Below are 13,738 nucleotides of genomic sequence, written 5' to 3'. Positions count from 1 at the left end.
AAAAATTCGGAGTTGTAAGGGAATAGGAGTCTTGAGTAGGAGTCCTATTAGGAGTTGGTTAGAAGTAAGAGTCTTAAGTAGGAGTCCTATTAGGAGTTAGGGTTTAGAAGCCCTATAAATAGCCATGTATTCCTCCTCTTTTCTTAAGCAATAGATGAATCTTTTCTGCAGCCTTTGAGCAGCAACTTGGAGGGAGGAACCCCTATAGAGTTCCAAGGAGGCCGATCCCCTAAAGAGATCAACCCCAAGTTTAGAATCTGCAAGGGTTCTATCACCTGGTATCAGAGCAGCATTCTTGGCGTCTCGCTGCCCTTTCACAGCCATCCATCAACCCTCCACAACCATCCAAAGCAATTCCCACAATTGCTTAAAAGATCGTCACCGAATTCCGCCATCATCTCCACCACCACGGATCATCCTTTGATCTCCCCGTGAATTGCAATAGGTTCTGGTTTCCTACCTTACTGCTGCTGCAATTTAGTTATCCTTATTCGAAAATCCAAAAAAAAAAAAAAAAAAAATCGTTCCTATATTGCTGCATAAACTTTTCGTCACAAAGTTTTCATCTCTACGACGAAAGATATATTGCAGAATTCCAGCCGCATATCACCATCTGTTTGATCTTGCTACTGTGCTTTTTCTATCCAAATTTCTACGAAATTTTTATGACATCTTTGACACTTCTTAAAAGTGGATTTCCCTTTGGTTTCATCAAAAAATTCTCAATATAAACTACTGATCTTTTATGTCCAATCTGCTGCACTTGAATTGCAGAATTCAAGCCGCATAGCACCATCTGTTTGATCTTGCTACTGTGCTTTTTCTATCCAATTTTCTACGAAATTTTTATGACATCTTTGACACTTCCTAACAGTAGATTTCCCTTTGGTTTCATTGAAAAATTCTCAATATAAACTACTGATCTTTTATGTCCAATCTGCTACACTTGAAAATCTATGCTGCAGAAAATTTCAACTGCATATCGTTGCCTTAACCCATCTATTTGTAATCTTTTTTGAATGAAATTTCTTATAGACTTCATATATCATCTTGGCTTCCATCTAAGATTGATCTATTAAGAAATTCATCTCTAAAAACGATTTTATGTTGCTGCAAATTTTCATCGTAACCCGCTGAAATTTTTCGACGATAATTCTGCAATTGCAACTTGCACCAATTTCTTTGCTGTTATACTGCCGAAATTTTCTTGATTAAATTAGATATCCTTGCTGTCATATAAACTGTGATTTTGCTATCAATTCCCTCCTCAATTCTCTTAAGTTTTTGGTGGAAATTACGTCGAGAAACCGTTGTTTCTTCGACGACAATTCTACTCTTACAAGACAGCACATACTTGCTGCAACTTCCACGGATTTCTGTCAAACCTTTGCTACCATCTACCACAGATCCAAAACTTTCATCCAGAGCCCTAAAACTCTACCAAACCACACCCTCAAACTGCACCCAAAACAGCCACAAAACAAGCCTAAACCGTAGCCTACATCCACCAATCCACCAACACTTTCGACCATCACTTCTCTCAACCTATATATGCCTTTAACCCAACAGCAAAAGAGAGATCTTAACATCATTGATTTGGGGCCATATACTATGGCATCTAAGGAGGCAATCAATGCTAAATTCGAAGCCTTGGAGGCGCGAATGGAGGATAAGATTCGGACGTTCTTTACTGAACTCAGATTGGGCCGACCACTAAGCCCGAAGAAATCATATCAAGGAGAGAGCTTTGCCCGATCACACCAAGCCCGAAGAGATGACTTCCAAGAGAGGGGAAGCTCTATGACCAACCCCAACTATCCATGCATGAGAGTGGACTTCCCTAGATGGGAAGAAGGAGACCCGATTGGTTGGATTTCGCATGCGGAGCGATATTTTCGGTACCACAAAACCGCGGATGTATCTATGGTGAAAATTGCAGCTATACATCTTGAAGGAGATGCTATTCAATGGTTTGACTAGTTTGAACATACTTATGGAGTCCTTTCATGGCGACAATTCAAAGAAGAACTGCTGATTCGCTTCAGACCAACCGATTACGAGAATATTGACAAACAACTAGCAAAGATCCGACAAACCTCCACTATTCAGGAGTACCAAACCAGGTTTGAAAGGTTATCTAATCAAAATCATGATTGGTCTCAAAAACAGCTATTGAGGACCTTCATTGAGGGCTTGAAGCCGGAGATCCGAGGAGAAGTTAAAGCGCGACAACCGTATACGCTTATGGCAGCCATCTCTTTCGCACGACATCAAGAGGAGCAATTGAACCATGAAGCTCGGAGGACTAGGGTCACTCCTCAACCAGTAATATTGAAGCCCTCAGCCCCCCCTACTGTCGACCAAGTCCCTGCACCAAAGAGGTTAATAGGAGAAGAGCTTCGGGAGCGATATGCGAAGGGGTTATGTTGGCATTGTGACGAGCCGTGGAGCCGTGAGCATCGCTGCAGTAAAGGAGGACTTCTTATGATTGAACCGATAGAAGAAGAGGTCATTAAACATCCAAAAGAGAGCTTTGAATATGAAGAAGAAGATGTAGAAGAAGAGCCACAATCGACCGAAGTTACGGTACATACACTAGCTAGCTACTCAAACCCGCAAACGATGAAAATTGGAGGCCTTCTCAAACAACAACCAATCACTGTTCTCATCGACACGGGCAGTACTACTAACTTCCTAAATAGTAAGCTTGCTGTTCAGATATCATTACCTATCGAGAATCGCTGCAAGTTTGATGTTAAGGTCGCCGACGGACGGATTTTGAATGGTGATCATAGGCGCTTGCAGGAGAAACTATTGCTGCAGGACCAAGAGATAATTGCAGATTTCTTCCTTCTCCCTCTTAACAATCATGAGGCCATGCTCAGAATTAAATGGTTGATGGCATTAGGTGATATTTCCTAGAATTTTATGAAACTAATTATGAAATTTTACAGTAAGGAGAAACAGGTGACATTGCACGGGAAACGTGGGGGCGACATAACAACGATTTGCACACAACAAATGGAGAATGTTTTGCATAAAGCATGCAGCGGCTTTTTGGTACAACTTGAGCAGCAAACTAAGGGAGAGCTAACAGAATTTGAAGATCCAAATCTACTTCCTTTGCTTGCTGAATTTTCAAATATATTTGATGAACCGCGCAACCTACCTCTTACCTGTCGGCATGATCATTGTATAATGATTCTTCCAGGAAAATCTTCAGCAAATGCTCAGCCATATCAGTATCCACATCTCCAGAAGGATGAAATAGAAAGGATTATAAAAGAGATGCTCGAAAAAGGAGTTATTCGGCCAAGTTGCAACCTCTACTCTTCGCCGGTGCTACTTGTATGCAAGAAGGACGGAACAAGGCGAATATGTGTTGATTACCGAGCTCTCAATGGCATAATCATCAAGGACAAATACTTTATTCAAATAGTAGATGAATTGCTAGATGAAAGGGAGCACAAATCTTTACAAAGCTGGACCTTTGATCCGGGTATCATCAAATACGAGCATGCGAAGAAGACATACGGAAAACCACCTTTTGAACACACAACAACCACAAATTTTTGCTTTCTTCAACAAAAGGTGGAATATCTTGGGCATATCATATCAGAGGAAGGTGTGGCAGTGGACCCCTTCAAAATTGGAGCAATGCAAAACTGGCCGACCTCGAGAAACATAAAATTGCTACATGGCTTTCTGGGTTTAACAGGCTACTACCGCAAGTTCGTGAAAAACTATGGAAAGATCAGTGCACCACTTACTTCCTTACTAGAAAAAAATGTCTTCCAATGGTTGGACAGAGCCTCCGCTGCCTTCGACAAACTTAAGGCAGCCATGACGACGACGCCGGTGCTAACACTACCAGATTTCAACCGACCCTTCATTATTGAGGCCGACACATCTGGAGTCAGAATTGGAGCCATTCTCATGCAATATGGTCGACCACTCGCATACACTAGCAAGACATTATCTCCCTCCGATCAAAATATGTCAACATATGATAAGGAGATGCTCGCCATTGTGCGTGCAGCAACGAGGTGGAGATTATACTTGATCAGGCGATACTTTCAAATCAAGACCGACCATAAAAGCCTAAAATATCTCTTGGAACAGAAGATATCTTCCCCCGAGCAGCAAAAATGGGTAACAAAACTTCTTGGATTTGATTTTGAAATAACTTACAAAAAGGGGAAAGAGAATGTTCTTGCAGATGCGCTTTCGTAGCTACCCGAGCAAGTTGAAGTTTCGACCGTTTCACTTCCGACCAGCGACTTCCTTGAGGATATTAAGATGGAATGGCAAGAAGATTCAGATACTAGTAAGATTATAAAAAAATTGGAGGAAGCACCAAGCCCCATGGCTCATTACAATTGGGACTCAAAAGAATTACACTATAAGGGACGCATTGTGCTTGTGACAAATTCTACTTGCATCTTCAATAGCAGATTTTGGACAAAGTTATTCTATATGCAGGGTACTAAATTGAAAAGGAGTACGACATATCACCCACAAACCAACAGCCAACCGGAAGTTTTAAACAGGTGCTTGGAGACAGCCCAAAGCCACCCACCAAATATGACTACTCAAAGAGAACTCCAGACCCAGCCAAGTGCCATTATTGATCGACGAATCGTGACTCGACGACGACAACCCACTAATGAAGTGCTAATACAGTGGGCGAACCTACCAAAAGAAGATGCCACTTGGGAGAACTATGACGACTTGAAGATCAAATTCCCAGAATTCATGAATCATCAGCCTCGAGGACAAGGCTGATTTGAAGAGGGCGGGTCTGTTAGGACTCTAGCTTGGAGAGTCCTAATTGAGAGGGACATTCATGTAAAAATGTTAGGACTCTAGCTAGGAGAGTCCTAATTGAGAGGGACATTCATGTAAAACTGTTAGGACTTTAGCTAGGAGAGTCCTAATTGAGAGGGACATTCTGTTAGGACTCTAGCTAGGAGAGTCCTAATTGAGAGGGACATTCTGTTAGGACTCTAGTTAGGAGAGTCCTAATTGAGAGGGACATTCATGTAGGAGGTTTTTTCTTAGAGAAAAATTCGGAGTTGTAAGGGAATAGGAGTCTTGAGTAGGAGTCCTATTAGGAGTTGGTTAGAAGTAAGAGTCTTAAGTAGGAGTCCTATTAGGAGTTAGGGTTTAGAAGCCCTATAAATAGCCATGTATTCCTCCTCTTTTCTTAAGCAATAGATGAATCTTTTCTGCAGCCTTTGAGCAGCAACTTGGAGGGAGGAACCCCTATAGAGTTCCAAGGAGGCCGATCCCCTAAAGAGATCAACCCCAAGTTTAGAATCTGCAAGGGTTCTATCAGACTTCCCAGGGGGTCACCCATCCTAGTACTACTCTCTCTAAATCACGCTTAACTTCGGAGTTCTGATGGGATCCGGTGCTTTAGTGCTGGCATTATCGTACCCTTTTCGCGTGCTTCGTCCCTCGCCGATGTGCACGTCGCGGCCGGCGCATCAACGTCCGGAGCCTCTTGCCCGTCACGAAACCGTCGACGCTTTCTCGAACGTTCACGAAATCCCTATTGCAAGCTCTCTCCGAGGCCTAGCCCAAGGACTGCGTATCGGTCACAGCAAACTCGCCTCGAAACCATCGACACTTTCTAGAACGATCTCGGAATCGCTATTGCGACCCCAATCCGGAAAGCTCTCTCCGAGCCCCACGATATTGACAGCGTAGCGGTCACGGCAAATTCCGAGCCCCAAAACAATCGTCTCGGAGGTCTACGGGAGATGTTTCGTATCTCGGGACGCAATAAGTAGTGAAACACGAGGACTTCCCAAGGGGTCACCCATCCTAGTACTACTCTCTCCAAAGTCGGCGCTTAACTTCGGAGTTCTGTTGGATCCGGTGCTTTAGTGCTGGCATTATCACACCCATTTCGCGTGCTTCGTCCCTCGCCTATGTGCACGTCGCGGCTGGCGCATCAACATACGGAGCCTCTTGCCCGTTAAGAAACCGTCGGCGCTTTCTCGAACGTTCACTAAATCCCTATTGCAAGCTCTCTCCGGGCCCTAGCCCAACGACTGCGTATCGGTCATGGCAAGCGCGCTTCGAAACCATCGCCACTTTCTAGAACGATCTCGGAATCGCTATTGTGACCCAAATCCGGAAAGCTCTCTCCAAGCCACACGATACTGACAGCGTAGCGGTCACGGCAAATTCCGAGCCCCAAAACAATCGTCTCGGAGGTCTACGGGAGATGTTTCGTATCTCGGGACGCAAAAAAGAGTGCAACACGAGGACTTCCCAGGGGGTCACCCATCCTAGTACTAATCTCTCCAAAGCACGCTTAACTTCGGAGTTCTGATGGGATCCGGTGCTTTAGTGCCGGCATTATCGCACCCGTTTCGCGTGCTTCGTCCCTCGCCTATGTGCACGTCGCGGCCGGCGCATCAACGTCCGGAGCCTCTTGCCCGTCACAAAACCGTCGGCACTTTCTCGAACGTTCACGAAATCCCTATTGCAAGCTCTCTCCGAGCCCTAGCCCAACGACTGCGTATCGGTCACGGCAAGCGCGCGGCGAAACCATCGGCACTTTCTAGAACGATCTCGGAATCGCTATTGCGACCCCAATCCGGAAAGCTCTCTCCGAGCCCCACGATACTGACTGCGTAGCGGTCACGGCAAATTCCGAGCCCCAAAACAATCGTCTCGGAGGTCTACGGGAGATGTTTCGTATCTCGGGACGCAAAAAGGAGTGCAACACGAGGACTTCCCAGGGGGTCACCCATCCTAGTACTACTCTCTCCAAAGCACGCTTAACTTCGAAGTTCTGATGGGATCCGGTTCTTTAGTGCTGGCATTATCGCACCCGTTTCGCGTGCTTCGTCCCTCGCCTATGTGCACGTTGATACCGGGGAGGGTAAAAATGCAGAATGGATTTTGAAAGAATACCAATAGAACAGTTGTACAGATAGAAAATATCACAGAAGGCAATGAACGAACTCTTGAAGAAACTTCGGTAAAACGAAACCACCAAGTTTAAAATCGCAATGGGATACAGAAAGTTCACCACCCAACGGAAATTAAACGAGGATACAGAACTAGAAAATAAAAGACGCACCACTCAAGGACGCAACTAAGAGATACAGAGTTTAAGGGGTTCTCTAAGAGCTTCTGCCCAGATATCATCAGTTTCTAAAGTCCTTTATAAGTCCTAAACACCAAAATAAATACTAGTGCATGAAACAACCCTTCATGCATAGGGAATTTCGAAATTAAGTGTTTACAGCTTCTAACCAACTATTTTAATGCACTCATTGGTAATGAAGAAATGTTCACAGCTGCCAACCAACTCCTTTAATGCATTCCTTTGTCTTGAAGAAAAGCACCTTGAAACAGCTTTAACTTTGTGCAGAGAATATGCTGATGAGCTGTCATTTTTTAGTGTGCTGAGATAAAGATTATGAGGCATCATTATTGACTGAAAAAGATACTAGATCATAATCAAGGCTCATATAATCAGATTGTAGTAAATTAGACACTCCCGTGTCAATCTCCCTCGGTTGAATGAGACTTGTCCTCAAGTTTGTTTGATTCATCAACATGATTATAAAAAGGACTCAAATCAGCCACATTAAATGTTGGGGATACTCCGTAATCTTCAGGTAGCTCTATCTCATAAGCATTTCTGCCAATTCTCTTAAGCACCTTGAATGGACCATCAGCCTTTGGTTTCAATTTTCTAAATTTGCCCTGGTGGAAACCTCTCCTTCCTTAGATGAATCCAGACCAAATCACCTGCATTAAACTCCACATGTTTTCTGTGTTTGTTGGCAGCATGCATGTACCTCTCATTTTGCTTCTCAATGGTTGCTTTCACACCCTCATGCAGCTTCTTTATCTGCTTAGCTCTTTCATCAGCATCTCCACTAAATTGCTTTGTTATAGAGTGAGGGATTAAGTCCAAAGGACCAGCAGGATTAGCACCATAAACTACCTCAAAAGGACTCTTACCAATACTATGATGCATAGAACGATTGTAAGCAAACTCAATTTGTGGAAGAATGACATCCCATTGCTTAATATTCTTGCCAACATAGCTTCTAAGTAAATTTCCCAAGCTTCGGTTTGTTACCTCAGTTTGCCCATCGGTTTGTGGATGATGCGAGCTACTGAAATTCAAAGAAGTACCCAGCTTCCTCCAAAGAGTTCTCCAAAAATGACTAACAAATTTTGAATCTCGATCAGACACCATAGTTCTTGGAATACCATGCAATTTTTTTTTTTTTTTGGTAAGTAAAAGTAAATTGATTATGTGTAACGTTTCTACAAATAGCTTTGTCTATACAAGTCATAGACAAAGTCAGGTAACTCATTGAGTACACATGTGGTAGTTATGACAACACATGTTGTAGACTTTAACTCCTAACTGTAACGAGCATGTTAAGATGTGCCAAGACTACCATTGGTTACAGCATTTAACATCGTTGCCAAGATCTTTAGCTAATAGTAAAATTGAATTTGATAAAAATATCTCTTTCTCTTCGTGTAAAGTGCTCCATTTTGAGATTATGCTCCATGCATGATCTTGAGTCTCTAATAATCTCTGTCAAGAGCTGAGCATTGTTTGTGTGTTGACATTCAAAAATTTTGCTACATCTCTCCTTCCACATCCACCAAATAGCACATCTGAAAGTAACCTTTGCCAATTGTGTAAGAGGTCCTTTTCTTGAGAAACTTTGTATGAGGTCGCCTAATTCTTGATGCAAGTTTGGTTGCGGCAGCCTATTGAGTTCAAATCGCTGGAGAATCTCCTTCCATATCCATTTAGTATATTCACAAGCAAAATAGAGGTGGTCAATAGTTTCTTCTTGTTGCAAACAAAGGGAGCATCGGTTAACATGATAGATACCTCTTCTCTTAATATTATCTATTGTAGGTAGTTTATTCAGAAGGGCCTACCATGTACATAAGGAATGTCTCTGTGATCCCGGTCGATCCCATGTTCAACTGCTTGAGAGCCACTTGTTATTTCTTTGCCTAATTTGATTCCATGCGGATGTGGCACTAAATTTACCATTGTCATGAAGCCAAATAAGTACATCAGAAGGGTTGTTCCTGATTGGAATAGCTGTGATAGTCGGCCAAAGTGATAACATTTCAGGAGAAATAGGAGTAGGGAGACACCAGGTACCATTAGCAATGAACTCGGAAACCTTCCAATCTTTGGGAGCCCCAAGATCTTTTCGTATTCTGTCACCATATAATTGAAATATACTTTTCCCATTCACCCAAGGATCGTACCACATATTAGTATTAGTTCCAATAGAGATTGCATAAGAAATGTGTTTGATTATCCAATTCCTTGCCTTTAAAATTCCTTTCCAAGCTGCAGAGTGGTATGTTCTTGTTGAAATTTTCCAGATTGATTCCTTTGAAAGATACCTAGCAGAAACCCATTATGACCATAAGGAACATTTATTTTATAAAAGATCCCACAATTGTTGTACCAAGCATGCTTGATTCCAATCTCTAGTATTTTTTAAGTTTAGCCCCCCTTCATCTTTCGGTTTGCAAATGCTATCCCAATTTACCATATGCATTGCCTTATCATTTGTGCAATTCCAGAAGAAGTTAATTAATAACCGTTCAATATCTTGGAGAAGTCCAGCAGGCAGAAGAAATGCATTACACCAATATATAGAGTAGGAGTGCAATACAGAACGGATGAGTTCGAGTCGTCCTGCTTTTGATAGAAGCCTATTTTTCCAAGAAGAAATTCTATTCTTTAGTTTTTGCAAGATAGGGTGACAGTGGGTTTTGTGAATGCCTGTGGATATGAGCGGGAGACCCAAATAAGGAACTGGCAGGCTTCCCTCACTAACCCCCAAAGTTTGTGCAATAAAGACCTTATCCTCAACGTAAGGGCTCATATATACTTTACTTTTCGCATGATTTAACTGAAGTCCAGAAAACATACCAAAGTCATTCATAATAGTAGCCAGGTTCTTTATTGAAGTTGGATCATTTTGGAGAAAGATAAGTAAATCATCTGCAAATGTTATATGTGATATATGAATAGAGCCAGCATTAGGTACCTTAATACTGCCATTTAAGACTGCATGTTCCAACATACAGCTTAGTCCTTCCATTGCAATAGTAAAGAGATACGGAGAGAGTGGATCACCTTGTCGAATGCCATTCGTGCTCCCAAAAAAACCAATAGGTGAGCCATTAAAGAGTATCGAAAACTTTGGAGTTTCCAGGCAAGATTGAATCCAATTAACCCATTGCTGTGGGAAGTTCATATCGAGGAGCATCTTATAGATAAATTTCCTATTAACTGAATCAAAGGCTTTCCGTAAATCAGCTTTAAAACATATTTTTGTCTCTCTTGCTTTTGAATGCAAATCTTTGACCAAGTCATTAGCAAGCAAAATGTTATGATGTATACTTCTCCCTTTGATGAAAGCAGCTTGATTTGGGCTAATGATTCTGTGTATTACCTTTTGCATTCTATTTGCTAATACTTTAGAGATGATCTTGTAAATAAAGTTGCATAATGATATGGGTCGATAGTTCTCTAGTGAATCAGCCCCTGCATTCTTCGGAATTAAAGAAATAAAGGTGCAATTCATCTCTCTAAGAATATGACCTGAAGAGAAAAAATGTTGGCAAGCCTTGATCACATCTTTTCCAATAATAGACCAAACAGTTTGGTAAAATTCAGCTGGAAATCCATCTGGACCTGGGCTTTTGTGCTTTGGTGACTTAAAGACAACACATACAATTTCGTCGTCAGTAATTGGGGCATTGAGGATTGAAATAGCTTCCGAATCAAGTTTTCTATCCGGCTCCACATGAATGTTATTAGTTTTCCCAGCTTGATTGAGTAAGGAATAAAAAAATTGCTCTGTGTGTGCTTTAACCTCATCTAAATTCTCAATAAAATTATCATCTTTGTCTCTGCATTTGCTGATACGGTTAACAGCCCTTCGAGTAGCAATTGAAGCATAGAAAAATTTAGTATTGGAATCTCCTAGTGTAAGCCAATGCTGTCGAGACTTCTGCTTTACAAAACTTTCCTCCTGTTTTAAGGCTTGCATGAAGTTATTTCTGGCTTCTGTCTCTTTGTAGATAATATTCTCATCATTTGGCTGAAGTTGTAGCTCATGTTGCAATGACATTAGTTCCTTCCTGCAAAATTGAACTGTGGTGGTAATATTGCCAAAGGTATTTGTATTCCACTCCTTTAGTGCTGCTTTATAGGCTTTGAGCTTTTGACATAAGATGTAAGGGGGGGATCCATGCACATTAACATTCCAAGCAGATCTGATAACGTCAAGAAATTGAGGATGAGTACTCCACATGTTAAAGAATCTAAACGGTTTCTTGCCTCTTGGTGTCGCTTTGTCTGCGTGTATATACATTAAAGAATGGTCAGAAAACAAAGGAGCACCATACTCAAGAAGTGAATCTGGGTAAACTGTTAACCATTCATGATTAATCAAACACCTATCAAGTCGAGCCATTATTTTTCTATTAGCAGCACCTTGATTACTCCAGGAGAGCCAATTACCCACAGATTTCATATCAAACAAAGCTGCAGTGTCAATGTAATCATTAAAACTTTGAAGCTGGCTTTCTGAAAGTTGTCTACCCCCCTCTTTTTCATTTGTGTACCGAACAGTATTAAAGTCTCCAAGAACAATCCAAGGTACATTGAGACAGCCATTTGCAATATTAGTCAGGTCAGACCAAAGAGTATTTCTTTCTTGCATACTATTTGAAGCATATATACCAATGAAATTGAATTGACAGCCATTCTTTTTGTCCTCTACCTTAAGTTGAATGAATTGATCAGTAGCAGAAATAAACCAAGCATTAATAGAGTTAGGATGCCATAAGACCCATATTCTACCAAAAGTTTCATTTGAGTCATTCGTAAACAGTTCTGCGTCTGGCCATATTAAATTCTTTTGAGCTTGAACGCGCGATTGTTTAATTTTCGTTTCTACTAGAATAACAATATCACATGCGGCAGACTTGATTATTCTGTTGAGCTCCCGACATTTCTCCGGCTTATTAAGTCCGCGAACATTCCAACATGTTATCTTCATCAGTAATAAAGAAATAAAAAGGTGGTAAGGTATTCATCCTACGACTTTGGATGGACTGTACCATCCTTTTTCTTATCCTTCGATTTTGTATTTTCCTCCCGCACAATATCCTTACCTTTTATGGCTTTATTTCTATATTTATCCACTTCATCTACAGCTTGCAGATTTTTAAACTTTAAAATACCTTGAATCATGTGGTCTTGATTGGCAGGGTTTGTTGAAGCACAATAAGATTGTTGCAACACAATTTCCTGGATAGTACTTGTTGGAGTAGCTTGGCTAGAGAGGTTTGTTGGGGCATGAGTTTGTTGAGACAGAATATCCTTGTTGGCGATGTTTGTTGTGGCCTGAGTTTGTTGAGGAAGAATATCCTTGCTGGCTAGATTTGTTTGGGCCTGAGTTTGTTGAGCTATTGTGGACGGATCCAATGATATTGGAAGAGATGAAGTTCCTGACTTATGTTTCTCCTGTCCACTAGTACCAAGGGAAACCTCTGTTGTGGAAGGCTCCGACATTATAGGAAGAGATATAATTTTGGATTTGTCCTTCTGTCCGCGGTGCTGTCCTTGCGAGTCGGAATGCTCAATAGTCTTTGCCACCATCGGTGCTACTGCCCTTAGAGAAGACTCACTTTGTTGCGGAGGCGCTTGACGTGGTCGATAGACCTTTGTGATTTGTTTTGGAGTTTGTTGACAAGCTCCATTTGCATGACCAAAAGATAAGCAATGCTGACATCGTTGTGGCTTCCAGGAATATGAGACATGTACCTTCCGAGTGTTCCCGTCAAGATCACGATAGAAAACCTCATTTGGAAGATCTTCGTTAGAAGAAACCAGTACACATGCTCGTGCAAATGCTAATCTCGTTTGAGCAGCAGTTGCTTTGTCGATGTAGAGTGGCTGTCCCAAAGTGCTGCATAACTTTGCAATAAAACGTTGACTCCAAAGATGTAGAGGAAGACCTTGAAAGGATACCCATAATGGAATAGACTGTAGGCTATCTAACTCCAAACGGACATCAGGAGACCAGCGTCGTAGAATCATTGGATGGCCGCGAATAGTCCAGAATCCTTCGAGGACCCGTTGTAAATCTTCTTCAGAGTATAGCTTGCAAACAAAGAATCCGTTCTCCAGCATATGAAGATCAAATGACGATATTCCCCATCGAGTTTTGATAAATGAGGATAGTGAGAAATAAGATGTTTTGAGACCTACCACATAGCCAACAATCGCCATAGACCATGTCTCAATAAGCTCTGCTGAATCAGCAGTCTCGTATACAGTAATCTTCTTATCAGCCTGAACTTCGGGAGTAAAGAATTCCAAGCTTAGATCCGGACTTCCAACCGGAGCCTTGAAGAGGCTAGTCCAAGGCCTAGGGTCACTGGAAATGAGGGCAGGCTGCCGCGATCTAGAGCGCGACCTACTTCGATGCTGTTTCGTCGAAGGAGTTTCTCTTTGGAGAGGATATGGAGGAGGAGCCAATTGAGGGGTAACGGTAGGGAGTCTTACCATCATATCAACTCTCCCGCCACCGTCGCCAGCCCTAGGGGCCGTCGCTGCCATGTTTGATCCCTCTTCTGGTTGCGGCTATAGAATCATCTCCATAGGGAAAAGCCACCGTCGCAGTATATCAGATCG

The 13,738-nt window shown here is 42.0% G+C and overlaps 2 non-coding genes and 1 pseudogene across 2 annotated transcripts; all 3 read right to left on the bottom strand.

Moving 5' to 3' along the window:
• Window positions 1-5,325: 5,325 nt before the first annotated feature.
• LOC135604673 (5S ribosomal RNA) lies at window positions 5,326-5,441 on the bottom strand (annotated as a pseudogene).
• An 820-nt stretch (window positions 5,442-6,261) lies between these two features.
• LOC135600920 (5S ribosomal RNA) lies at window positions 6,262-6,380 on the bottom strand. The gene has a single exon (XR_010483230.1). It is a non-coding gene; the product is annotated as a 5S ribosomal RNA (ribosomal RNA).
• Window positions 6,381-6,730: 350 nt separating this feature from the next.
• LOC135600089 (5S ribosomal RNA) lies at window positions 6,731-6,849 on the bottom strand. The gene has a single exon (XR_010482421.1). It is a non-coding gene; the product is annotated as a 5S ribosomal RNA (ribosomal RNA).
• Between the last annotated feature and the right edge of the window lie 6,889 nt (window positions 6,850-13,738).

The sequence above is a fragment of the Musa acuminata genome, chromosome BXJ2-1, assembly GCF_036884655.1.
Source record: "Musa acuminata AAA Group cultivar baxijiao chromosome BXJ2-1, Cavendish_Baxijiao_AAA, whole genome shotgun sequence".
Taxonomy (NCBI): domain Eukaryota; kingdom Viridiplantae; phylum Streptophyta; class Magnoliopsida; order Zingiberales; family Musaceae; genus Musa; species Musa acuminata.
Note: the sequence above shows the minus strand (reverse complement) of the source record. Positions and strands in the feature narration are given on the sequence as shown.